General features: G+C 36.1%; 1 protein-coding gene and 1 non-coding gene across 2 annotated transcripts in view; one reads left to right on the forward strand and one right to left on the reverse strand.

The window, feature by feature from the left end:
• The window catches only part of TBC1D5 (TBC1 domain family member 5), a 741,161-nt gene that overhangs the window by 345,605 nt on the left and 367,780 nt on the right, over positions 1–27,776 (forward strand). The gene's annotated exons all lie outside the window — the stretch shown is intronic.
• On the reverse strand, positions 26,994–27,100 carry LOC143658106 (U6 spliceosomal RNA). The gene has a single exon (XR_013163130.1). It is a non-coding gene; the product is annotated as a U6 spliceosomal RNA (small nuclear RNA).

A 27,776-nucleotide genomic window follows, 5' to 3' on the forward strand; every position in this document is an offset into this window, starting at 1 on the left:
GTTTCTTTTATAATGATCATAAGTTTTTGTAAAGGTTATTAATAACATAATTTTTAAGGAAATGCAGAAATGTTATTAATGTAAATATTTTCTAATTATTATTCATTCGGTGGTCTTGAGTAAATGTAACTCTGTTTTGGTTCTATTTTGCCCACCTCTATTTTGCCCACCTGTATCCAAAAGAAGGTAATACAGAGCAAAAAGAATATGTGTTTGTAATGGAGCCTAAATTGAACGCGGAACTGCTCCCTTGCAATGTCAGTGAGTGGAGAGGGAGCTGAGGAAGAATGGTAGGCAGAAGCAAGACCATAAAAAAGTCAGCTTTGGAGTTAGCAACCTGATTGATAACATCAGAAAAGTATTGAGCAGTTGAATGAAGAATCAGAACTGTTAACAGTAGCAACTAAAATGCTTCTTTGTGTGCATGTGTTTATAGGGTGGGAGGGCGGGTATACAGAATTGAATAGAGTCCCCCTGAAATTCATGTCCATCTGGAACCTCACAGTGTGATCTTACATTTGGAAATGGGGTCTTTACAGATCTAATTAGGTAAGATGAGGGTTGTACTGGATTAGAGTGGACCCTAAACCAGTATGACTGGTGTCCTTAGGAAGAGAGAAATTTGGTTACAGACCCAGAGAGGAAAACACCATGTGAAGACAGAGGCAGAGATTGGGAGTGAGAAATCTACAAGCTAAGAGAGAGGCATGGAACAGATCCTTCTTTAGAGATTTCATAGGGAGTGTAGCCCTCCCAACACCTTGATTTAGACCTCTAACCTCCAGAACTATGAAACAGTTTCGGTTTTTAAAGCCATCTAATTTGTGGTACTTTGTTACAGCATCCCTAGGAAACTAATACAGTGGGGATAAGTCAGGTTTCTTTTTCTGAGGACCAGGTGTGATTTTTAAAAGTGAACAAACCTGTTTTATTGCTCAGCTTTTTGCTTTCTGTTAAACTAGTAGGATGATACCTTTCAGGCGTTTTCCCTGAGCAGAAATCACCCTGCTTGACATTAGAGAAGGAATGGTCTTGGCTGCAGCAAAAAGAGCCTTTTCTTCATCCAGAGTGCCACTCTTATGCTCTAGTAAGGTTTCTCAAGGCATTACTTCGTTGATCTAGACCAGTAGTAGGCAAATTTTTTCTGTGAAGGGTCAGATAGTAAATATTTTAAGCATAATGGGCCATGAAGCCTGTCACTACTCAATTCTGTCCGTGTGGCACAAAGGCAGCTATAGACTCTATGTTAATGAGTGGACATGGTTGTGTTCCACTAAAGCTTTGTTCACGATCACTGAAATTTGAATTTCATATGCTTTGTATGTGTCATGAAATATTACTTTTCTTTTGATTTTTAAAATAATTTTAAAATGTAGAACCCATTCTTAGCTCATTAAAAACAACCATACTTTCTGGAACTCTGATCTAGACTTCTTCAGGAGGAATCATAGCGTGGCTTTTCTTGCTTGATAATGCCTTTTCCTCTCGTTATATTATAGTCTTTTATGACAGCTGCTGATAGATGTCTTGTAGAATTCCAAACTATGTAACATACAACTTAAGTTTTCTAAAGAACGTAGTTGCACTGCGTGGTAGCATCCTGTCTTCTTTTTTATTAAGCTTGGTTCGTTCTTTTATTTGTTCAAGAAATGTTTTTTAAGTGCATACTTTGTGCGAAGCACTGTGCCTGGTGCTGTGAATAATAAGATGACTGACAGAACATTTAGGTCTAAGGAATTATGATCTTGTGGAGAAAATCCCAATTAAAATGTACCCTGTACATTTGAAAAAAGGTTTTCCTAGAAGGGAATGAGAGGAGCATTTAAAAATTAAGTTATAATATCAAAGAAAATCAACATTTAAGAAAGATAATTGTCTAGGGCTGAATGGAGCATAATTTTTTGTTAATGATGGATGAACAACAGTAAGTTAAAATAAGTTTTTTATTGTTTTTGTTTTGAGAAGGTCTTGATTGCTTGGCAAGAAGTTTGGGTCTTATTTAGTAGACAGGATGAAGTTAGCAAATGCTTTTTAAAAAAAAATCAGATGTGTGACACAATGTAGAATGGATTTCAGAGGGTAGTGATGGAATCAAGCAAGGCTGTCAATTAAGAAGCTTTTTCAGTCAGCCATGAGATGATGTGGCTGTCAAGAAGGGAAATAGTACTGGTAAAGGAAGATATAGATGAGGAGGTAGGTGCTTCTTGTATGGTTCTTGTAAGGTATCGAAAATAGAAATGATGAATGCCAAGAATGTGAATGAGCAAACGAGAAAGTGGAACCAGTGTCCGTACCACTATTAAGCAGTGGTGAAATAAGGTTAAAGAGAGAGTGCTTTAGCTCTAGAAAGGATTTTTTCATGTTATGGTACCTAATTTTTCTTGCAAACAGAAGAAGAAGAAATCAACAAAGAAGTATTTGAAGATATTGTAGAAAGCAGTTTTTATCGAGTAAGGTCCCAGTAATGTGAAAGGACAGAAAAAAATTTCTAGGTAATCAAGGTAGACATTCTTTCTCTGGGATAGGCAAGATATAGAAGTTGTTGGGGTTTTTGTTTGTTTGTTTTATTACCTGGGCAGGCACCAGAAACCGAACCCAGGTCTCCAGCATGGCAGGCGAGAACTCTGCCACTGAAGCACTGTTGCCCGCCCCAAGATACAGAAGTTTTGACTACTTATAAGAATGTGGTGAAGGCTTGGCTTGAGAAAGCGGCAGCCATTTGAGAAATCAGTAAATATTACCTGATGACCTTGATTTTAGTTTATTTATTGATAGTAAGGAAGTCAAGTATAGATTGGGAACTTGAGAAACAGCTCTGAAAAGATACAGTTGAGATAGGATTGCATGAAATTCTGTATCTCCTTCAGCCAGCCTCATGTACTTCCTTATTTAATGACTGGAGCAGAGATCAGAGGCTAGATGTACAGTTGCTCAAATATTTGTTGCAGGGGTAGGACCAAGGTAGGGCAGATGACACAATTGGTATCACTTTTTTTCCTTTCCCTCAGGCTCCATATATGCCTTCCTATGGCACAGTACTGTTAGTGCCAAATTTTGATATTTTGTTAATCATGGATTTTTTTATTTAATTTTTTTTCTTAAAAGATTGCATTTTTTTTTAATCTTTATTACTGCGTTTTGTATACTCCTTAATTTTTATTTCCAAGGTCAGTTCCCAACTTTTCTCACTTACCTGACTCTCATCCTGGTCCAAATTTGTAGAATGAACAGTGGGATCTCCCAGAGTTGATGATTGACTGGAGAACATAGCAGAGAAACCAGAAATATGGGATCTCAGAGAATGAAAATTTGAGGTGATTGACCACAGAAGCCAATGTGGTGGAACCAAGATAAGGAGCTAGTCAGATTTTGGCACGCAGTCTACATTTTCTCATGCTACCTTCAAAATGCTCATAAAAATAGAGATGTAAAATTAATTGTTTCTCAAACTTATTCATCGGTACCAGAAACAAGGAAGAATTTCTACATTTCATCCAGAAACCAGGAAGAATGTCTATGATACCTTCTCCAAGAGGCAGAATGTTAACAGGGTATGACAGAATGATGGTAGAAGGATTTATATGTTTGTTTATTTGATCGGGTGATTTTTGGCTTGTTTTTAATTCCATTACACGTTTCTACCTTTGAAATATTAGACCTTTAGGGAAAAGAAGCCCTGAGGGAGTTGCTTTCTGATAGAGAGGACCCTTTCATGACCATACTGATCTCTTTCATTAGCACCTTCCTTTATTCAGAAGTAAAGTTCCTGAGAAGGTAAAGGAAGATAGGTCATGACACGTTGCATTCTGAAATGTGAAAATTAATGCCAGCAAGGTACATAAAACTGTGGGATCTGTGCTGCCATTTTGGGTTTTTATTACTACAACTATAAAGAGAAGATCTGCTTCAGTTTATCAATAATTTATTAATTTATATAGACTGGCAAACAGAACCTATGTGAGTGCTGCTTGTTTCATTAGAGCCATAGAAATTATATTACAGCTAATACTTAAAATTTCGCTAATGTTCTTAAGATCTGGAATTTAAATGCAAATATGTGGGTAATGAAGGGAACCAAGGAAAATAAATCACTACCACTGTTTGCCCCCTACACACCTATCACCCCCCATCTCCCACCTTTTTCTTCATGCCCTATTCAAGGTTCTATGTGCTTATGGTATTCAATTAAACTGTCCATATAAGTTAAATTAGGAAATGCACTAGTCAAAATATAAATTTTGCACCAAATAAACATTTCCTGCCTTAGTTTCACATAGAAGTTGAAGTTTAAAATACGAATGACCATCTTCTTTCAACACCCTGCAATATTGGCATTCCTTTGTTCTTCCTCATGCAGAAACTTTTTTTTAATTTATACATTTAGTCATTATCATTATATACTCTAGGCATTCCTAAATTATACCATCTCAGGCTTTATCATTTCTTTCCTTCTAGTTTCATATATGCCCCCAGCCCTTCTCCCTCTGTCATTCTCACATTCAGCTTCATTCCATGTACTTACGTTATTGCGCTACAGTCAGGTAGTATTGTGCTATCCATTTCCGAATTTTTACAGTCAGTCCTGTTGCACAATCTACATCCCTCCAGCACCAATTACCCAACCTCTACCCTATTTTTAAGGAAAGAATAGAGCTGACTTGTTCAAGAATGAGTAAACAAACTGAAACCAAAGGAAAGGCTTAAAATGTACAGAGTTCCTATATGGAATAATGGAAATGTTTTGGTAATAGATGGTAGCTCAAAATTGTGAATGCAATTAACAGCATTGTAATATATATCTGAATGTGATTAAAAGGAGAAATGTTAGAGTATATGTATGGTAACAAGAACAATTTTTAAAAATCTGTGGAACTACCTTACACTAACAGTAAATCTTAAGTTAAACATGGACTGTGATTGATAGTACAATTTTTTAAATGTGCTATCATCAATTGTAACAAATAATGTTAAAAATATTAGTAATAGGGTGGTGTACGTGAATCCTGTACTTCATGCATGATTGTTCGATAAACCAACAGCTTCTCTACGAAAGATAACAACAACGACAACAACAAAAATAAACCAAAAGAAGATTCAGCACATTAAAATAAGGGGAGTGTTGTTCTTAGGAGATAGTGAAAAGACATATTTTTGGAGAAGATGTACCTCTAGGAAAAAGAAAAAATTTTATTAAAATATGCTTTGTATTTTCAATAAGAAAACATGTTTCTTGAAGAGCAAGAATGGAAGGTGTTAGACTGAATTAAAAGATATCTGGCTAAGATAAACGAAAAGATAAAAAGGGAGCTGGAAAGAGAAAGTCATAAAAAATCAAAATGTTACAGCAGAAATTAAATATCTTTTAGAAGCAGTAAATAACAGAATTGATAAAACAGAACTTCAAAGCACAGATATGGGGGACAAATTGAAGGGACTGTATAAAATGATGTGATAGGTGTAAGAAGAGCCAGAGTGATTTCAGAAGCATTGAGATTGTAGTAAGGGAGGCAAGGACGATGTGGACCAGATCACAGGGACCTTTGATTTTTTGGTTGGAAAGTTTAGATTGAACTAGTTGTCAGATAAAACAACACACACACACACATCCTTGATCTATGTCTTATCTTGATAGATGTGATTTTTTAAATGTGATTTTATTGAGATAAATTAATAAACCATTCAGTCCACCCAAGGTATAAATTATTGACTGACAGTATCATCACATAGTTGTGCACTCGTCATCATGAACAATTTTGGAACATATTCATTACTCCAGGAAAAAAATAAAAAGAAAATCCGAAACATCCCATACCCCTCATTCACCCCTTTTATTGACCCCTAGTAATGGTGGTGTACATTTGTTACTGTTGATGTAAGAATAATAAGATATTACTGTTAACTAGGTCCATAGTTTGTGAAACTGCTGTTTTGGAGTTCAATGTTCTATATGTGTCTGTTAGGTCTAGTTCATTTATCATTTTATGTAGGCTTTTTGTTTCTTATTGATCCTTTGTTTAGATGTTCTATCAGTTGAAGAGAATGCTTGTTGAAGATTCCCACTGTTGTAGAGTTGTCTTTTACTCCCTTCAGTTTTGCCAGTGTTGGCCTCAGTGCTTGGGCACCTTGATTAGATGCATTAGTATTTATGACTGTTATGTTTTCTTGGTTTCTTTTATTAATATGTAGTCTTCTTTATCTCTTCTAACCTTTTGCATTTAAAGTGTGTTTTGTCTGATACTATTATAGCTACCCCAGCTTGTTTTTGGTCACTGCTCGCATGGAATACCTTTTTCTATCCTTTCTCTTTCAACCTATTTGTATCTTTGATTTTAAAATAAGTCTCTTGTTCTAGTTTGCTAGCTGCCAGAATGCAATATACCGGAAATGAAATGGCTTTTAAAAGGGGGAATTTAATGAGTTGATAGTTTACAGTTCTAGAGCCTAGAAAATGTCCCAATTAAAACAAGTCTATAGAAATGTCCAATCTAAGGTATCCATCCAGGGAAAGATACCTTGGTTCAAAAAGGCCGATGAAGTTCAGGGTTTCTCTCTCATCTGGAAGGCACATGGCGAACACAGTCAGGGCTTCTCTCTCAGCCGGAAGGGCACATGGTGAACATGGTATCATATGCTAGCTTTCCCTCCTGGCTTCCCTTTTTCTCCTTTATCTCCAAAGGTCGCTGGCTGGTGGACTCTCTGCTTCGTGGCACTGCAGCATTCTCTGCTCTCTCTGAATCTCCCATTCCCATGTTTCCTCTTTTATAGGACACCAGTAAACCAATCAAGACCCACCCAAATGGGTGGAGTCATGTCATCACCTAATCCAGTTTAACAACCACTCTTGACTAAATCACATCATCCAGGGAGATGATCTGATTACAGTTCCAAACATACAGTATTGAATAGGGGTTATTCTGCCTTTATGAAATGGGATTTTGATTAAAACATGGCTTTTTTAGGGGGCATACATCCTTTCAAACTAGCGCATTCCACCCTCTGGCCCTTAAAAAAGACATGTTTTTCCCATATACAAAATACATTAATTTCATAACACTATCAGAAATCCTTAAACCATTTCAGTAGCAATATAAATGAAATACAAAGTTACAAACAGTACAAATTCCTATCAAAGTTAGCTATAGGCATGGTCTGTTCTAAGGCAAAGTTCTCTGGCTCTGGATCTTTGGAAACTTATAACAAGTTATTTGCTGCTGACATACAAAGGAGTACCAGTCACGGGATACATATATGCATTTCCATAGGGAGGAAAGAACACAGGGGTCACTGGACCCATACAGTTTTGAAAAACCGCAGTGCAAAATCCATTAGAGTTCAAAGTCTGAGAATCATTTATCCTCAGGGCTTCTGAAAGCAGCAGTCCCACCCTTTCCAAAGGCCTACACAGAGGCCTGCCTCTCGCCAAATGCAACCTTGGGGGACACTGGGGAGACCAGCTTTTTCTCAGCTCTACCCTCTCAAAGCATTGGGACCGCACCAGGGCTCTCTGCCATCTCTGGGGCACACACTCAACCTCTCCATGTGGTTGTAGCCAGGCTCCCCCCAAATCCCAAGGAATGTGTTTCACCCTCTCTAAGGCCTGGGGTGGCACGACTCTTCCACTGCAATGAGGTGGAAGGCCCATCCTCTGCCTTTGGGGCAAACTCACCCTCTCCACAGGCTTGGGTGGGTCCACTCTCCTGGCCCAAAGCGTCTTGACATCAGACTTCAACCTCCATGGTTTTGCCCCTGAAATTATTTTTCCTCCAATGTGTCCCTTCTCTGAACCCCCCAGTCCAGACTGGCAGTGGCTTTGTTCATACAGGTCCCACAGCACTCTCATTGGCTTTCTATGCAGTAGCCTTGGATTGTGCCCATCAGACATAAGGAGTTTCCACAAATCCGTCCTGGATAACTCCACGTCTGATCCTGGTTTTCTCTGAAATGGCTGACTGGTTCCACATCTGGCCAAATCCTCACATGGAGCACTATTCTCTGGGGTCTCCCTTCCTGGAAGCCCAGAATTTTCCAGGACATCAATTTCTGGGTTCCTTGTACCCTAGAGTTCAGTTTTCAGCTTCTCTCTCTCTCCTGTCGCATTTCACTATAAGCTGTGAGGAGAAACCAGGCTGCACTTTCAACATTTAATTTGGAGATATCTTCTGCTAAATATCCAAGTTCATAGCTTTTAAAATCTGCCTTCCAGCCAAAACCACTAGTCAATTTTGCCAGATTATCTGCCATTTTAAAACAAGACTCATCTTCCTTCCAGTCTATAATAATACACACCTCATTCCTTTCTAAATCTTTATCAGAAGTGTCTTTAGAGTCCGCATTTCTACCAGCAGTTTCTTCAAAGTATTCCAGGCCTTCTCTATCATGCTTCATACAACTCCTCCAGAATCTTCCCCTTACCCATTTGAAAAGCCATTCCAACATGTTTGGTATCTGCAAACAACAGTAGCAGCACCCCACTCTCTGGTACATCACTTGTAAATAGAGTATTATCTTTTATCAGTTCTGCCAATCTGTGCCTTTTAAGTGGGGAGTGTAATCCATTAATATTCGGTGTTTTTACTGTAAAACAGTAAACAGATAAAACACTTCAACTGTTTTATCTTTCGGCTTTTGGATCTGTTTTTTTCTCTCCTTTAAATCCTACCTTTAAATCCTAGTAGCTAACTTTACTAATCCTCATTTCTGTAACCTCCTCCAGGCCTCCCTCTCCTATCTTTGAATTCCCTTTTAGGAAATATAGTTCTTATAGGGCCAGTCTCTTGTTAGCAAACTCTTCAATTTCTGTTTATCTGTAAGTATTTTTAACTGTCCCTCAGGTTTGACAGCTTTGCTGGGAAGAGAATTCTTTGCTGGCAGTTATACTATTTCAGTAACATAAATATACTGTACCACTGACTTCTCACCTCCATGGTGTCTGATTAAAAATCAGCACTTAGTCTTATTTGGCTTCCCTTATATTTGGTGAATCACATTTCTCTTGCTGCTTTCAGAATTTTCTCCTTCTCTCTGACATTTTACAGTCTGATTAGTATGTGTCTTTCAATGGGTCTATTTGGATTTATTCTGCTTAGAGTTCATTAGTCTTCTTGGATTTGCGTATTTATATCTTTTATACAGGTTGGGAAATTTTCAGCCATTATTTCCTCAAATATTCTTCCTGGCCCTCTTCTCTTCACTTCTCCTTCTGGAACACCCACGATGTGTTGTTTATGCACTTTCTGTTATCAGTCATTTCCCTGATACCATGAGCAAATTGTTACTTTTTTTTTCTATTTGTTCTTTTGTCTGTTCAAATTTGATTGCTTTGTCTTCTAGCTCACCATTCCTTTCTTCCGTCTTTTCAAATCTGCTTATGTTTGTCTCTACTATACTTTTATTTTTATCTACATTATTCATTTACATAGTTCTGTTATTTTTCTATATATTCTTTGTAATTCTTCTTCATGCTCATTTAGTGTTTTCTTAATATTCTATATCTCTTTATGCAATTTTTCCTTCATTTCTTTGAATTGATGCAGGGAATTTGTTTGATCATCTTTGATTAGTTCCATTTTATATGTCTTCTCCAACTTTTTCATTTGTTCCTTTGCACCATTTCTTCCTTGTTTTAGTATGCCTTGTGATTTTTTTTTGCTGATATTTGGTCATGTTATTATCTTGGTGGGTGATTCTGAAGGTCATGCAAGGATCAGGCCTACCACTGCGGCATCCCTCAAAGGTGGGGATGGGTGCCAGGACTCATGGCAGGAATTATAATCTCTACCCACATTTTCTCTGTCACTTTGTCCTAGGCATTGAAATGTCCTTCTCTGCCCCCTGTGTCCCCAGACCATTGATTTGGACACTTTGTGCCTGATTGCTTGCTGCTTTAGGGAAAGTAGTAGATTTTGCCATTTCCTTCTTACTTCCTCATTTTAGAAACACCTATTTGGTGCTCATTTTTATTCTATACTCCACAGTGACCTGAGACCTGCCATGGGTCTCTGTGGCCTAGGGTTTCTGTGTCTGGATATAGGTGGGAAACTGTCTTACTGTTGTGAGAGATTTTAAAATCCGTTTCTCTGGTATCCCATCTGTTCTCTCTGGGCACTTCCCAAGCTATGTGGGACCAAGCAAAAGAAGAGAAGATTGACTGGTCTGAGACAGAATTTTCCTACTTGCTATTTTTTCTCTTTCTTCGATTCAGTGTTTGTGTGATCCTTTTCAGTCTTTACCTTCCTCCTGAGATCTGAGCAAGTAAGATTTTTCCTTTTGTTTGCTGAATCTCTGAGTAGAGGCACTTAATGTCTAACATTGCCATTTTGCTGACATCACCCAAGGTTGTTTTAATGAAGATTATCCTGGTAGTCATTTTTATAACAATTGACAGAGAAAATGAAAGCAGATACTGAAACTCCTGAGAAGCAGCAATTCATGGGATAGGTTATGAGGCCAGAGAATAGAGTGGTGGCTCTGTAAATGAAGAGCGATGTAAGGAACTTAAAGTATTTTGAACAATAAATCCACGAAGCTCAGTAAGTATTAGAGGTAGTGGTTAAAAATGGGAACTTCTTAGTTTTGAATTTTAGTGATGCTTACAGTAAGTACAAAGAACACATTAACAAAAAAAATTGGAAATTCGTATGTGTGTGTTTAAAGGACACATGATCAATTATCCTAACTTAAAATGAAATTTAAAATGGCATGCTTGCATTACTGCATTGTTGCTTTGGTATTAACATGCCTGGGAGTAAAAGATATGGTAAACTACATACACTTATAATTAAAGTTCCTTCTTCTACCTACTGTAGAATGTTAGTTTCTGTATTTTATTTGCAAGATAACATTTTAATAATTATCATAAATAGTTGATTTGCATATTCTGGTTCATAATCCAGCTGTTCTGTGGATCAACCACAGCTCTTCTATTATTCATGCCAAGACTTCTATATTAGTCTGAATAATCTATCCTAGACTGCATTTCTATTTTCAATTCTCAGAGCTTTTTATAACTCTCTGTGTAGTGGCTGTATAGAACAATTCCTGAGATTCCTCATTCCTCATTCCTCAGAAATGAACAATTCCTGAGACACCAGGGATTCAAAGAGAGAGAAGGAGTTTATTGCTAGGTGTGAAGCAGCAGATCAGATGACCTATAAGCCCAAAAATCTGTCTCCCCAAAGTGCAGTAATTCTGATTTTATATCATTAGAAGATGGGCATGTTTTAGGATAATGAGCACAGTGGCCTCAGATGATGTTATTAGAGGTGATTTAATTATTGAGCATGCTTAGATCGATTACATGCTTGGTCACAGAGCATATATAAGAAAATGGCAGCTTTACTACAGTGATGAGCATGATTTTTAATATTATAATGAGGTATAGGTGACTTTTGTTTGTAAAGTGTAAGGTACTGAGTATCTCAGGCGAACCCATTTTGTTTAGACCCAGTTTCAGTTATCAGGATAACTTTGGACTTAGGGTGCGTTAGTTCTGGGCTTATGCAAAATCCTACATTAAGAAACATTCGGGGCTATCTTTAATAATCACCAGATTCTGAAGTTGAAAAATTTTATGAATGGGTACAAGTGAAGTGTGGTCTCAAGGTTTTTTAGTCAGAGGAGTACAAAATAAAGGTTTTAGAATCATCAGAAATTAAGGTCGTTGGATTAAATTAAAAAGACTTCAGGAATTTCCCACTGTCTACTCTAATATACCAGTAAGTAAAAATATCTATGTAATAATTCAGTAATCATTCAGTAATCATAATTGTCCCTTAAATATTAACTGCTCAGTTACAATGATATTTGCAAGGAAAACCCCATTTCCTCCAAAGCATTGTGCCTTCACTTCATCCATCTGTTATCAAGAATAGTGATTCTTATTCATTAACACAGACATGAGTACTCAACCTAAAGACATATAACTTCAGGATATATGATAAAATGTGCTCTATAATTTTTTTAAGTGGAGAACTTTTAAATTTAGAGAAAAATCATATGGCATAAAATGCAGCGTTCTCATATACCCTCCTGTGTCATTAACACTGTGCATTAGTGTGGTATATGTATTACAACTGATGAAAGAATATTATCATGATTGACCTCTTAACTTTGTCCATGGTTTACAGTGGGGTTCCTTGTTTCTGTTGTATAGTCCTATGGGCTTTTTTTTTTCTTTTTTAATTCTAGTAATAATACATATACACTAAAATTTTACCTTTTAAACACATTCAAAAGTATGTAACTCAGTGCTGTTAATATGTTCACAGTATTGTGCTACCATCACTACCATACATTACCAAACTTTACAATCAACCCAAATAGAAACACTCTACAATTTAAGCACCAACTCTCCATTACCTATCCACCCCATCCCCTGATAATCTATATTCTAGTTTCTCACTGTAAATTTTTTAATTCTAATTATTACATAAAAGTGAGAAAATACAGTATTCGTCCTTTTGTGTCTGGCTTATTTCACTCAATATTATGTCTTCAAGGTTCATCCATGTTGTCACCTATATCAGAATGTGTCTTTTTTATAATTCAGTAATATTCCTTTGTCTATATACACCTCATTTTGTCTATCCATTCATGATTGATGGACATTTGGGTTGCTTCTGTCTTTTGGCAATTGTGAATAATGCCACCATGATTATCTGTGTGAAAATATTTGTTCACCTCCTTGCTTTTAATTCTTTTGGTTATATACTTAGGGAAGGTATTACTGGAGAATATAATTCTATGCTTAAGTTTCTGAGGATCCACCAAAAAGTGTTCCACAGTGGCTATTCTGTTTTACATCCCCACAGTGAATGAATGTTACCGTTTCTTCACATCCTCTCCAACATTTGCAGTTTTCCTTTTTTTAATAGCACCATTTTAGTAGGTGTGAGATAGTATCTCATTGCATTCTCTAACAGCTAATGATGTTGAGCATCTTTTCATGTGGTCTTTTGTCCATTTGTATATCCTCTTTGAAGAAATGTCTATTCAAGTCTTCTGCCCCGCCCCCCCCTTTTTTGTCCTGTCTATTTGATGTTGAGCTGTGGGGTGTACATATTCTGTATATTAAACTCTTATCAGATATGTGGTTTCCAAATATTTTCTCCCATTGCGTATGTTGTCATGTTACTGTCATGATCAAGTCCTTTGATGTGTAAAGTTTTTTATGTTGAATAAATCCCATTTATCTTTTTTTCTTTTGTTGTTTGTGCTTTGGGTGTTGAAGTCTTTATAAACTTTGCCTATCACAAGGTCCTGCACATGCTTCCTATGTTTTCTTCTCAGAGTTTTATAGTTTTAATTCTTATATTTAGGTCTTCATCCCTTTTGAGCTTAATTTTATGTATGGTGTGAGATAGCATTTGGATATCAAGTTTTCCCAGGGCCATTTGTTGAAGAGCCTGTTCTTTCCCAATTGGCACCATTGTCAAAAATTAGTTGCCCATAATCTTTAATTCAAGGCATTATGTATTCATTTCTATAGAAAACAGATTATCAGGCTAAATGGAAATCTTTGTGTTTTTTGATTTGTGTGTGTGTGTGTGATTCATTACAATTCAGTAGAATATATAGTGTTTTGAACATTAAAAAAAAATAGTTGCCCATAGATACGAAGGTTTATTTCTGAAATCTCAGTTTGATTCCATTGGTCTATCTGCCTATCCTTGTACCACTACTTTGCTGTTTTAATTTTTGTGGCTTTGTTCTAAGTTTTAAGATAGCTAATTGTAAATCCTCTAACTTTGTTCTTCTTTTTAAAGATGGATTTGGCTACTTGTGTCCCCTTACCCTTCCATATAAATTTGATGATTGGCTTTTCCATTTCTGTTAAGAAGGTTATTGGAGTTTTGATTGGGATTGTTTTGACTCTATAAATAGATTTGTGTAGTATTGACTTCTTAATGATATTTAGTCTTCCAGTCTATAAACACTGAATGGCCTTTCATTTATTTAGGTCTTTGGTTTCCTTTAGCAATGTTTTACAGTTTTCTATGTGGAAATCCTTTTTTGTCATTGGTTAGATTTATGCCTTGATATTTGATTATTTTAGTTGCTTGTGAATGGAATATTTTTCTTCATTTCCTCTTCAGATTGTTCATTTCTAGTGTATAGAAACACTGCTTATTTTCATTCTGTTGATCTTCTACCCCACCACTGTACTGACCTTGCTTCATTGTGTTTTTTTTTCAGAATTATCTGTATATAGAATCATTGAATTGCAAAAAGGTTTTTCACTTCTTGCTTTCCAATTTGAGTGTCTTTTATTATTATTATTTTTTTTTGCCTTATTATTTTGGGAAGATCTTCCAGTATAATCTTGAATATGAGTAGTGACATTGAACATCCTTGTCTTGTTCCTGATTTTAAGAAAGAAAGCACTCTGTTTTTTACTGTTAAGGAATACATTAGCGGTTAGTTTTTCATATATGCCCTTTTTTATGCTGTTTCCTTTTGTTCCCTAGTTCTTTGTGTTTTGATTATGAATGGGCACTAGGTTTTGACAGATTCCTTTTCTGTATCAATTGAGATCGTCATGTATTTTTTTCCCTCCTTGTTCTGTTTATGTTGTATAGTACATTAACTGATTTTCTTATATTTACCCATCATTGCATACCTGTGATAAATCACACTTGATCATGGTGTATAATTAATATGCAGCTGGATTGGATATACTAGTATTATGTTGAGTATTTTAGCATATGTGTTTCTTAGGGAATATCGTTCTGTAATTTTCTTTTCTTGTGGTATCTTCATCTGTCTTTTGTATGAAAGTATTATGTTTGTCTCATAAAATGAATCATACAATGTTTCCCACTCTACAATTTTTTTTGAAGACAGGTGTTATTTTTTCTTGGGATGTTTGGTAAAATTCACATTTAAAGCCATCTGTTTCTGTGCTTTTCTTTGTTAGGCAGTTTTTTATTACTTACTTGGTCTCTTTACTTGTTATTGGTCTGTTGAAATATTTTATTTCTTCTTGAGTCAGTGTAGGTAGCCTGTTTTTTTCTAGGAATTTGTCCATTTCAGATAGGTTGTCTCATTTGTTGGTGTACAGTTGTTCACAGTAATCCTCTTGTAATTCTTTTATTTTCTATGAGATTGGGAGTGATGTATCCCCCTTATCCTCTTTCATTTGTAATTTTAGTTGTTTTTGTTACCTCTATTTTTTTCTTTGTCAGTCTGGCTAAACATTTGTCAATTTACCAACTTTTTGTGTTGATTTTTTCTATTGGTTTTTATTCAGTGTTCATCTCCCCTCTAATCTGCGTATCATTTGTTCTGCTCCCTCTGTGTTTATTTTGCTGTTCTTTTTCTGAATCTTCCAGTTGTGAGGTAAGATATCTAATTTAAGATATTTCTTGTTTTTAAATATAAACTTTTAGAGCTATAAGTTTACCTCTCATCACTGCCTTTGCTTCATCCTATAAATGTTGGCATGTTGTATTTTCATTTACTTTCACTTCTAGATAGTTCCTATCTAGGAACTTGTGATTTCTTCTTTGACTTGTGGTTGTTTAAGAGTCCATTGTTTAATATTCACATACTTGTGAATTTTCCATTTCTCCCACTGTTTTTAATTTCTAGCTTCATTTATTGTGGTTAGTGACGATATGTGGTATAATTTCATTATTTTTAAATTTATTGAGACCTGAGTCTCAATAAATGAGTCAGTGAGCTGACAGATGCTATGTACTGTGGAATGACCCACATTCCCTAGAATAGAATGTATACTCCTCAGCTCTAGTGTGACGTGTTCTATATATCTATAACAGTTATGTGTAATTGGTTTAAAGTATCTTTTAAATCTTTTCTTTCAGTCTAGATCATTTGTCTAGATGTTCTGTCCATTATTGAAAATGGTGAAGTATCCTGCTATTAATGTACACCCATCTCTTTCTCTCTTCAGATCTATCAGTATCTGCTTCATATATTTGTGGTTATGCCATTATTTGCATATATATATGTTTATAATTATTATGCCTTCTTTTGACCCCTTTAACAGTATATAATGACCTTCTTTGTCCTCATTAACAGTTTTTGACTCCAAGTATTTTTTTTTACCTGATATTGGTGTAGCTACACAGCTCTCTTTTGATTGCAGTTTGCCTCGTTTATTTTTTCCCTCTTTCACTTTCAATCTACTTGCATCTTTGAATTTAAGATAAGCCTCTCATAACCAGCATGTAGATGACTCATACTTTTGTATCCATTCTTTCAATTTCTGTCATTTTCCTGGAGACTTTAATCCATGTATATTTAAAGTAGCTACTGATAATGCAGAACTTTCTTCTGCCATTTTGCTATTATGTGTTTGTAAGTCTTATACCTTTTTTGATACTTAGTTCTTCCAGTAATGCCTACTTTAATATTTATTTGATTTTTGGTATTGTAATCATTTTTAGTCTTTCTATTCCTTTCTGAATGTATTTGTCATATATTTTCTTTGGGATTACAGTGGTACTAAAATTTAACATCTTAGATCTATAGCAATCACATTTGACTTAGCACCACCTGAACTTCAACAGCATTCATATGTACTGTTCCTATTTCCCTCTGTCTCCATGTTTTTATGTTGGCTTGTTTGAAAATATATCTTTAAATGTGGTATGTCCAAAAGCCTAGATTTATCATTGCTTTCTATGCCTTTGCATTTTTAGGACTTGCAAGGAGCAAAAATGGAGTTACATACCAAAAATTATATATTAGCATTTTATTAGTTATCCATATGGTTATGTTTACTGGAGGTCTTTATTTCTTTATGATGCTTTGATCCTCTGTCTAGTGTTCTTTGCTTTCAGACTGAATCATTTTCTTTAGCATTGCTTGTAGGGCAGGTCTAGCGGTGATGCATTCCCTTAGCTTTTATTTATTTGGGAATGTCCTAATTTCTTCCTTATTTTTCGAAGACCTACCTGCTAGATATAAAATTCATAGTTCATATTTGTTTTCTTTCAGCACTTCAAATATTCCTCCACATACCTGCTCGTATCCATGGTTTCTGATGTGAAATCTGCATTTAATCTTATTGGGATTTCTATTTTTAAGGTTCACTGCTTTTCTCTTGCAGCTTTCATAATTCTCTTTTGTTCTTGACATTTGGACAGTCTGATTACTCTGGTTTTAGCATAATTCTCTTTGCGTTTATACTGTTTTGTATCCCGTTTGTGGGGTTTCTTGGATGTGTATATTCATGTCTTTTGTTAAATTTTCAATGTTTTCTAGTATTATTTCTTTGAATATTTTTTCTGTCCCTTTTTCTCATTCTTCTCCATCTGGGATTCCCATAATGCATATGTTGGTACACTTGATGTTATCCCACAGGTCTCTTTGGCTCTGTTCACTTTTTGAAGTTACTTTTTTTTTTTTTTTTATTCTCCTCAGCCTGAGTAGTTTCATTTTTCTTGTTTTCACATTAATGCTTTCTTCTGGCAACTCCTTTCTGCTATTCTAGGGAATTTTTCAGTTAAGTTTTTCTGGTCTTCAACTCCATAGTGGTCTTCAACTCCAGTGTTTGGTTCCTATTGAAATTCTTAAAGAAATGCTCATGTTGTTCATTGTTTTCTACATATATTTTACTTCTTTCTCTGTGTTTTCATTTATCTCCTCAGACATATTGAGGATCATGTTTTTTAAGTCTCTTGTCTGATGTGTCCAAAGTCTTGTCCTTTTCATTGATTGTTTCTGGATTTTTATGTTGCTCCTTTGGATATGTAATCATTTCCTGTTTGTTTTTTCATTTGCTTTGTAGTCTTGTTGCACACTGTACATTTTAATACTTTAAAGTGTTAACTTTGGAATTTAGTCACTAGGCTGTCTGTTCCTTACATTTGTATCAAGCTAGTGATATGACAAAGTTTCATTGCATGACAGGAACTAACAAAACTCATAAACCCAAGCAAAATCACCTTTCACTGTCTGAAAATTTTTTCTGCTTTGCCTGGTTGTTCCCTTTAGAGATTAGCCCTCCTATCAAGATCACCCAGAACCAGATGAGAAGTGTTCTTTCTCTTATCTGAGCTGCTGCTTCCTTAGGAATTTCAAAGTTACAGTTTAGAGGAGTTTAAATGTCCCCTCTACTCCCTTTGAAATAGACTTTCATCCCCTTCCTAAGTGCTGTATTTTAAGAGTTAATGTAGGTAGTCTGTTGCCCTGGGTTTTTGTGACTTGATTGTTTCCCACACTGCTTTAGCTGTCTGCAAGCTGCTTCTCTGCCTTCAGGACAAATTCTAGGAGGGAAAGCCAGAGTCAAGCTTCCTTCTTTGCTCTTTAGCCTTCCACTGTATCAATTGGCATTAACTATAGGCACTGTGTTACGCACGTGAGGTTTATTCTACTACCCTCTGAGTCTGGACAGGGACCTATAACTGTAGCACAGGTGGCTCCACACCCCCCTGGGGAGGGTGTGCTGGTTTGAAAGTGTTATGCACCTTAGAAGAGTCATGTCCTTTACTCCTGATTTAATATTGTAGGGTAGAAACCTTTGGTTGGATTGTTTCCATAGAGATTGACCCACTCAATTGTGGGTGTGACTTTTGGATTAGATGGAGATGTAACTATACCCATTAAAGGTAGGTCTTGTTTATTTTACTGTAGTCTTTTAAAAGGGGAGACATTTTAGAGAAAACACAGTAGCTTCAGAGCCAACACAGACAGGGACGTTTAGAGATACAGAGCCTAGCATACGTCATCATGTGCCTTCCCTTCTGGCTAAGCAAGCCAGAATCCAGAGTTGTGTCCCAGAGGAGCTAATTTTAGGCCTACAGACACTTAAAGAGGAAACCTGGCATCAGAAACTGGAAGGAGTGGAACCAGGAACAAGGACTAATAGATACCAGCCACAAGCCTTCCCATATTGACCTTTCTTGAGTCCAGGGGTCTTTTCTGGATGCCTTAGTTTGAACATTTTTATGGCCTTTGAAATATAAATGTGTAACTTAATAAATTCCCTTTTTAAAAGCCTTTCAAATATTTCTGGTATATTGCATTCCAGCAGCATTTACAAACTAAAACAGGAGGAGTTGGGAGGATGACCAGCAAGGGCCACGAGCTTCTCCTACTGTTTTCTAGGATTCTTTTTCTTGATTTGGCACCTGCACAGTTTCTACAACCCTTTAACTGTTTTCCAGAGTTTTGAGGAAGATGGCTAGGTCAGTTTTTGTTAGTTGTTCAAAGATTTGATGTGGGGATGACACCTGGAGTATCTTGTGCTGTCACCTTGCTCATCTAGAACCTATAATATAATTTTTTGACTATTTGAAATATCTTTATAAGAAATTATTGTATTGATAAGAGATAACATCTTTGTCTTACTTATGTATGTATTCTCTGAAGTGCCATGCAAAGTGATTTTTTACATGTTAGCTTGTTGAATTAAATTAAACTACAATATTTATTTTCATCTAATTAAACATAAATGTAATCATGACATTTTCCTCCCTGATGTAAGTATACTCGTCCTTAGGCTTAGAAACTGGGTATGCAGGTCTTGGTGAGTGTTTGACAGTGTTAGATATTTCTGAGCTCTTTAACTTTGGCAGAATGAGTGTGTCATCTTCTGGCCCTGTTCCTGCACACTTGGTCAGCATTAGCTGGATATTTGATGAATGAGTAAATAAATGGGAAGTTATGATGTTGCGATTTGAAAACCAAAATACATAGTGTTAAATATCAGTGGTTAGGATGACTTGAATTTTTTGATTAGAGAGCTAGAAAGAATGTCACTCTCAACCTTAAAACACTAAAAATATTGGATATACAGCAAGTTAACAACTCTTCTTGAACCATAGAATGTTGCATTTGAAATGTAATGCAACTTGCATAATGCAGTTGCAAAATAATGAACTTGCTCAGAATCTAAGGATTGAAAGAAAGTTGCAGAGAAAGGCTAGATGCAAGTACTAACTTACTTCCACAGCACATAGCTGGACATACCTATGGAAAGAGTTCAGTCAAAGTGGTTGTTAAATATTTGGAGGCAAAATATGCACTGGTGAGAAAGGGCTAAGGTCACAGCTATGTAGGGGGAATCTACAATCTCTCGTGGACCCAGTTAGCAGTCAAATACGACCCCCACCTTATTCTCTTGGGGGAGCTGTGGCAGTTGCCTTTGCCCTTAGAGCAATGGTGAAATCCCATTTTATCAGGGGAATCGGATCAGAAAATAAGCCTCAGCTCCTGGAGTTGGGCAGGAAAATGTGCAGGGATTAAAACACAAAGAATGGTAAGTTACACAAACAGAATAGAACTCCCAAACACTATGGTAAAATATCATATGGCACTTGTAATTAGAATCCCAGGAGAAGACAGACAGAATAGGGCAAAGGAAATATTTAAAGAAATAATAGCCAATAACATTTCATTAAACCGTGGGTCTAAGAAACTCAAAAGATAACACAAAGCAGGATAAATGCAGAAAACAAAACACACAAAAATGTATGTAGACATATTCAGTTCAAACTGCCAAAAGCAAAAGAAGAAAATCTTAAAAGCAGTGAAAACACACACGTATACACACAACGTACACACTCACCCACACATTCATTACATACAGAGGAAGAAAAATAAGAATTAGAACAGATTTATTTTCAGAAGCAGTGCAAGAAAGACCATGGTGTGACATCTTTAATGTGCCAAAAGAAAAAAGCAACCAAGCTGTCAAACAGAATTCTATACCCAATGAAAATAGCTTTAAACAAATGAAGAAATAATAAAGACTTTTTCAAGCAAAAGGCATGAGAATCTATTTCCAGCAGACCAACCCTGTTAGAAATATTAAAGACAGTTTATCAAGCAGAGGGTACATGGTAGCCCAAAGACACTTGGATCTGTACAAAGAAGTGAAGAGCATTAGAAGTTGAATAAGCATAAATAAAATAAAAGTTTTCCCTGTTTTAAAATGTCTGCAATATAATTGTCTAAAGTAAAAATGTTAGCAGTATATTTTGTTTGTAATATATGTAAACATAAATTGTTTGACAACAATAGCACCAAAAATCAGAGGGAGGAATTGCGGGTATATTGTTATAGCATCCTCACTTTACACATGAAGCTTTATAATTACATATTTATACTTTTGAATATTTATGTTCAGTAAATTAGAAGATGGACTCTGAGTGATTAGATATGTATATTTAAACCCTAGAGCAGGGATCAGCAAACTTTTTATTAAAGGACAATATAACAAGCATTTCAGATCTGTGGGCCGTATATTCTCTGTTGCAACTACTGGGTTCTTCCGTTGTATTGCGAGTGTAGCCTTAGACAATACATGAAATAAATGGGAATGATTATGTTTTGATGAAACTTTGTTTACGAAAACAGGTGGCTGCTTAATGGGCCATTTTTGCCAACCCCTGCTCTAGAGCATCCATTTAAAAAATGTAATAAGAGGTACAAATAATTCAATTGAGGAGATCAAATGGAATCATAAAATATTCTCAACAAAGTATAAAATGAGGAAAACATAAATGAAGAACAGATGGAACAAGAACAGCTGGAACAGACACAAAATAGGTAGCAGGCTGCTATTTTTAATCCATCCATATCAATAATCATTATTAATGCCTATAATCTAAACATATCAGTTAAACAACAGATTGTCAGAAATAAGAACAAGAACAAGCAAGAAGCATTTATATGCTGTCTACAAGAAATTAACTTTAAATAAAAAGATGCAGTAGACAGAACCATTGTCCCTCAAATATGTCCATGCCTTCATCTCTAGAACCTGCCAAAAGGTTCTTTTCAAGTGTTATTAAGGTTATACACCTTGAAATAGGGAAACTATCTGAATTTCCCAGGTGGGTCTAATCTAATCATGAGTACTTAAAGTCAGAGAACCTTCCCCAGCTATAGTCTGAGAGAAGTGACAACAGAAGAAATTCAAAATGTGTCAGGTACTTTGCTCTTTACTGCTGACCTTGGAGACGAATGAAGGGAATGCAGGTGGCCTCTAGAAGCTCATAACAACCTTATTGCTGTTAACTGTCAGGGAATTAAGGACTTCAGTCCAACAATTGCAAGGAACTGAATTCTTTCAACAACCTGAATGAGCAAGGAAACAGATTCTCCTCTAGAGTCTTTCATAAGAATTGTAGCCCTGATAACCCCTCACTTTTAGTCCAGTGAGATCTGCCCTACAGAGTTGTAAGATAAAATGTTTATATTGTGTTAAGCTGCTTAAGCTTGTGTAATTTAGAAATTTTAGGAAAAATAGAAAACTAATGCAAATGACAGACAAAAAAAGGTCAGAAGTAAAAGAATGGGGAAAGATAAACCATGGAAGCTGAAGCAACTGTCTTAATATCAAACAATTATAGATGTCTCAACAAATGAAGTTATCACTGATAAAAATAATAATGATGAAATGGCCAATTCTCCAAGAAGACATAAGAATCATAAATGTGTATCCAGCTAGTAATGGAACATCAAAATACATGAAGCAAAAACTGTTGGAGCTGAAAGAAAACTAGCTATATTAATAATTGTAGTTGGATATTTCAGTACTCTTTCAGTACTGATAGGACAACTGATAGGACAAGAAGGCAGAAAGCCAGTAAGGGTATAGATGACCTGAAAACCACCATCAAATAACTTGACCTAATTGATTTTTATAGAACCCTGTACCCCATAAGAGGAGAACACACATTCTTCTCTCTTGTGCTTGTAATATTCTCCAAGATAGACAGCATTCTAGGCCATAAAACAGACCTTAACAAATTTGAGAAATTGAAAGTACATATGTGTATTCTCAGACCATAATGGAATATAACTATTAATAACTTATCTTAAAAATCCCCACGTATTTGGAAATTGATCAACTCATTTCTAAATAACCCATGGCTTAAAAAGGAGGTCTTAAGGAAAATGTAAAAATACTTTGAACTGAATAAAAATGGAAATGCAGTGTATCAAAATTTGGAGGATGGAGATAGAGCATTGATTAGAGGGAAGACTGTCATATCAAATGCTCATATTAGAAGAAATAACAGTAATCTAAGCTTGTACTTAAAAAAACTAAAGGACAAAGAGCAAATTAATCTGAGAGCAATAAGAAGGGAAGAATAATTACAACAGCAGATGTCAATGAAATTTAAATCAGAAAAACAGAGAAAATCAATGAAACCAAAAGCTGGATCACAACAAAACTCTGTGCTCATAAATTTGACAATTTAGATGTAATAGACCCACTTCTTGAATGACACAAACTAACAAAACTCATTGTAAAAGAAATAGATAACCTGAATGGTTCTGTACTTATTAGGGTGATTGAATTTCTTATTTAAAACTCCCCCAAAAAGTAAGCATTGGACCCGGATGGCTTCATTGGAGAATTATACCACACATCTAGGGAAGAAATAATACCAGTTGCTTCTAGAAAATAGAAGAAAACTCAACATTTCCCAATTAATGGTAAGGCTGTCATTATCTTAATACCCAAATCAGAAAGTTAAATTATAAGAAAAGTAAACTACAGCAGTATCACTTGTGAAAGTAGAGGAAAGAATTGTCAACAAATATTAGTATAGTAGTTAGGTCCAGATATCTACTTGGCCAGGTGATGGTGCCCAGTTCTGTTGTTGTGGACTTAGATCATCAGCATGTGAAATTCATTTATGTCTAATAACATCTGCATTCCACTACAGGGAGTGCCTGCCTCAGTGAGTGATATTTAATTTAATTAGCTGGAGGCTTAAAAGTAGAGGTCAGAAGAGAGAAGGAGTTCAGCAGCCCAGCGCAATGGAGCTCAGAGCTCAGAGCTGGCTCAGACCCAGACATTTGGAGATGCAGAAAGGAATCACCTGGTGAAAGCTGTTGGAAGCCAGGAGATAGGCCCCCAGATGTTATTGTGTACCTTCCGAGTGACAGAGAAAGTCAGATGAAAGCTAGCTGTCTTTCCTCCAAGGAAATATAAATTTGTAACTAAATCTATTCCCTTATTAAAAGCTGACCAATTTCTGGTGTGTTGCATTCAGACAGCTTTAGCAAACTAGAACAAGTTGCAAATTGGATCCAAGGATGCATAAAAAGAATATAATATGTCACACTCAAATGGATGCAAGACTGGTTCAGCTTTTGAAAATCAATCAGTATAATTCACTGTATTAACAGACTAATGAAGAAAAGGCATATTATTATCTCAACAAATGGGGAAAACGTATTTGACAAAGTTTGAGATCCATTAATGATAAAACTTGTAAGAAACCAGCTATTAAAAGGAAACTTCCTTAACCTATAAAGGCATTTGCAAAAAAACTACATCTAGCATCATGTTTAATGGTGGAAGACAGTATGCTTTCCCAATATATTAAAAATATTGCAAGGATGTCCTCCCTTACCATTCCTCTTCAACATCATACTGGAAGTGCTAGTCAATGCAGTCTGGCAATAAAAAGAAATTAGTATACAGTTGAAAAACAAAGAAAGAAAATTAACACCATTTGCAGAGTATAATTATCTAAGTAGAAAAACTCAAAGAATATACAGTAGAGTTTTTGGAGTTAATAGGATTTTGGCAAGGTCATAGAATACAGGGTCGATATATAAAATTCAGTTTCTACATACTAGCAATGAACAATAGGAATTTGAAATTAAAATAAATACCGTTTACAGTAGCACCAAAAAAAAAAGCATCATACAGTAGACGCTGATTCAGAGCATATACATCTTCTTGGAGAACATTACCCCAGCCCTTCAAGGTATTGCCACCTAGTTAGCACTGTAATTGAGTTTTGAAAAGGTCATTCCACTGTTCTATCAATCCAGCTGCTTCTGGATGATGGGGAACATGGTAAGACCAGAGAATTCCATGAGCATGTGCCCATTCCCGCACTTCATTTGCTGTGGAGTGTGTTCCTTGATCAGAAGCAATGCTGTGTGGAATACCATGACAATGGATAAGGCATTCTGTAAGCCCAGGATGGTAGTTTTGGCAGAAGCATTGCATGCAGGGAAAGCAAACCAATATCCAGAGTATGTGTCTATTCTAGATAGAACAAATTGCTGCCCCTTCCATGAAGGGAGTGGTCCAATGTAATCAACCTGCCACCATGTAGCTGGCTGGTCACATCGGGGAATGGTGCCATATTGGGAGCTGAGTGCTGGTAGATTGGGCCCTCAGCAGTGGCTGTAGCCAAGTCAGCCTTGGTGAGTGGAAGTCCATGCTTCTGAGCCCATGCATAACCTCTATCCCTGCCACCAGAACCACTTTGTTCATGAGCCCGTTGAGCAATGACAGGAGTTGCGGGGGAAAGAGCCTGACTGGTATCCCCAGAACAGGTCATCTTACCCACTTGATTATTAAAACCTTCCTCTGCTGAAGTCACCCTCTGGTGCACATTCACATGGAAAACATATATGTTCATGTTTTTAGCCCACTCAGAAAGGTCTAGCCACATACTGACCTCTTCGTCACCAATTTTCCAATTATGGTCTTTCCAAGTCCCTGACCATCCAGCCAAACCATTAGCAGCAGCCCATGAGTCAGTATACAGATGCACCCCTGGCCAGTTCTCCTTCCAAGCAAAATAAACAACCAGGTGCACTGCTCAAAGTTCTGCCCACTGACAGGATTTTCCCTCACCACTGTCCTTCAAGGACACCCCAGAAAGGTGTTGTAGTGCTGCATCTGTCCACTTTCGGGTGGTACCTAAATATTGTGCTGAACCATCTGTAAACCAGTCCCGAGTTTTCTCTTCCTCAGTCAATTCAGTGTAAGGAACTCCCCAAGAGGCCATAGCTCTGATCTGGGAAAGAGAAGGTAATGTGGCAGGACTGGAGACCATGGGCATTTGGGCCATTTCTTCATGTAACTTACTTGTGCCTTCATGACCTGCTCTGGTCCTATCTCGAATATACCATTTTCATTATTTTTGATCACTCTATAATCTTTAAATTCTTGGTCTTAGAGGCTGAGTCTACAACTTGATTTGTCACATGGCTGTCTGTCCTTCAGTGGCATTTGATGTGGAATCAGTCATCAGTCTGTCCTTTCTTGGCTAGGTCCCTATAGGAGCATATTATTCCAGAGATGCAGAGAATCACTATTTTTTTTCCTCCTGGAGGGAGGAAATAAAGTTGGGAAATGTAAAGTCCTTTCTTTCACAGTGTGGGAAGAAGAAAATAAAACTCTCCTTTACAACAATAACGAAAGTGTATGATTTGCAAAAGGATAAGCATATGTCAGTGGAATAGACTCAATAGTCCCATGTGAATATCGTCACCTAATTTGTAAGACATTTATTAATGTATACTCTGTATTAATGCATAACATCATAAAATCACTCATTTTAAGTGTACAATTCAATGGTTTTCACTAAATTTATAAAATTGTATAACCGTTATCACCATCCAACTTTAGAACATTTCCACCACCCCAAAAGAGATCTATTTCCAGGAAACAATTAATTTATGTTCTGTATTATAACTGAATTTGTGTTTGGCTTGTTTCACTTAGCATGTTTTTGAGTTTCAACCGTGGTTTAGCATGTGTTGTACTTTATTGTTTTTTACTGCTGAGTAATATTCCATCTCATGGATATACCATATTTTGTTAACTCCTGTACTGGTTAATGGGCATTTGGAATGTTTCTAGTTTTGAGCTTTTATGAACAATGTTGCTCAAACATTTGAGTGCAGGTCTTCATGGGTATATATGTATTCATTTCCTTGGGTAGATTCCTAGAAATAGAAAATTTGGGTGATATGGTAAATTTACTTTTAACTTTTTATGAAATGGCCATCCTGTTTTTTACCATGTTACATTCCCACCAGCAGTATATGAGGGCTCAAGTTTCTGCACATAATCTCTAAAACTTGTTACTTTCTTTTTGTTTATAGCTGTTCTAGTTTGTATGAAAGGTTAGGTCATTGTGGTTTTTAATTTTCATTTCTCTAATATGTTGGGCATTTTTTTTCAAGTGCTATTGGCCTATCATATATCTTCAGTGAAATGTCTGTTCAACTTTTTGCCATTTTTATTTATTTCTTTTTTATATATGGAATACTTTGCAGATTTGCGTGTCATCCTTGCACAAGGGCCATGCTAATCTTCTCTGTATCATTCCAGTTTTAGTATTTGTGCTGCCAAAGTAAGCACTCTTTTGCCATTTTTGAATTATTTGTATTCTTGTTACTGAATTGTAAGAATTCTGTATATATGCTTATTGCAAGCCCTTTATCAGATGTATAATTTGCAAATATTGTCTCCCAGTCTCTGACTTGTGTTTTCATTTTCTTAATGGTGTCTTTTGAAATATAAGAGGTTTTAATTTTGATGAAATCCAATTCACCTATTTTCCTTTTATGGATCATGATTTTGGCATTTTATCTAAGCAAACACGCAGGGTCACAAAGATTGTTCCTTTTATGTTTTATTTTAGAAGTTTTATAGTTTTTGCTCTACAATCCATTTTGAGTTAATTTTTGTATACTGTGTGATATGTGGGTATCATTTCCAAATGATAATGGAAAATTATCATTTTCCCATTGAATTTCATTGACAGTGCATTGACCTATATGTCTAGCCTTGTGTTGGTCCAAACTGTTTTACTTCAGTTTTGAAACTGAGAACTGGAAGTCCTCTTACTTCATTTTTCTTTCTGAAATTGTTTGGTTATCCTGGGTTCTTTGTCTTTCCAAATAAATTTTAAGGTCAGCTTGTCAAGTTCTGTAAAAGAAGTGAACTGGGATTTTGATACAGAATGTATTAAATCTGTAAATCAGGTTGGCCAGAATTGCCATCTGAATAATATTGTATCTTCCCATCCATTAAT

The sequence above is a fragment of the Tamandua tetradactyla genome, chromosome 15, assembly GCF_023851605.1.
Source record: "Tamandua tetradactyla isolate mTamTet1 chromosome 15, mTamTet1.pri, whole genome shotgun sequence".
In the NCBI taxonomy this organism is placed as follows: Eukaryota; Metazoa; Chordata; class Mammalia; order Pilosa; family Myrmecophagidae; genus Tamandua; species Tamandua tetradactyla.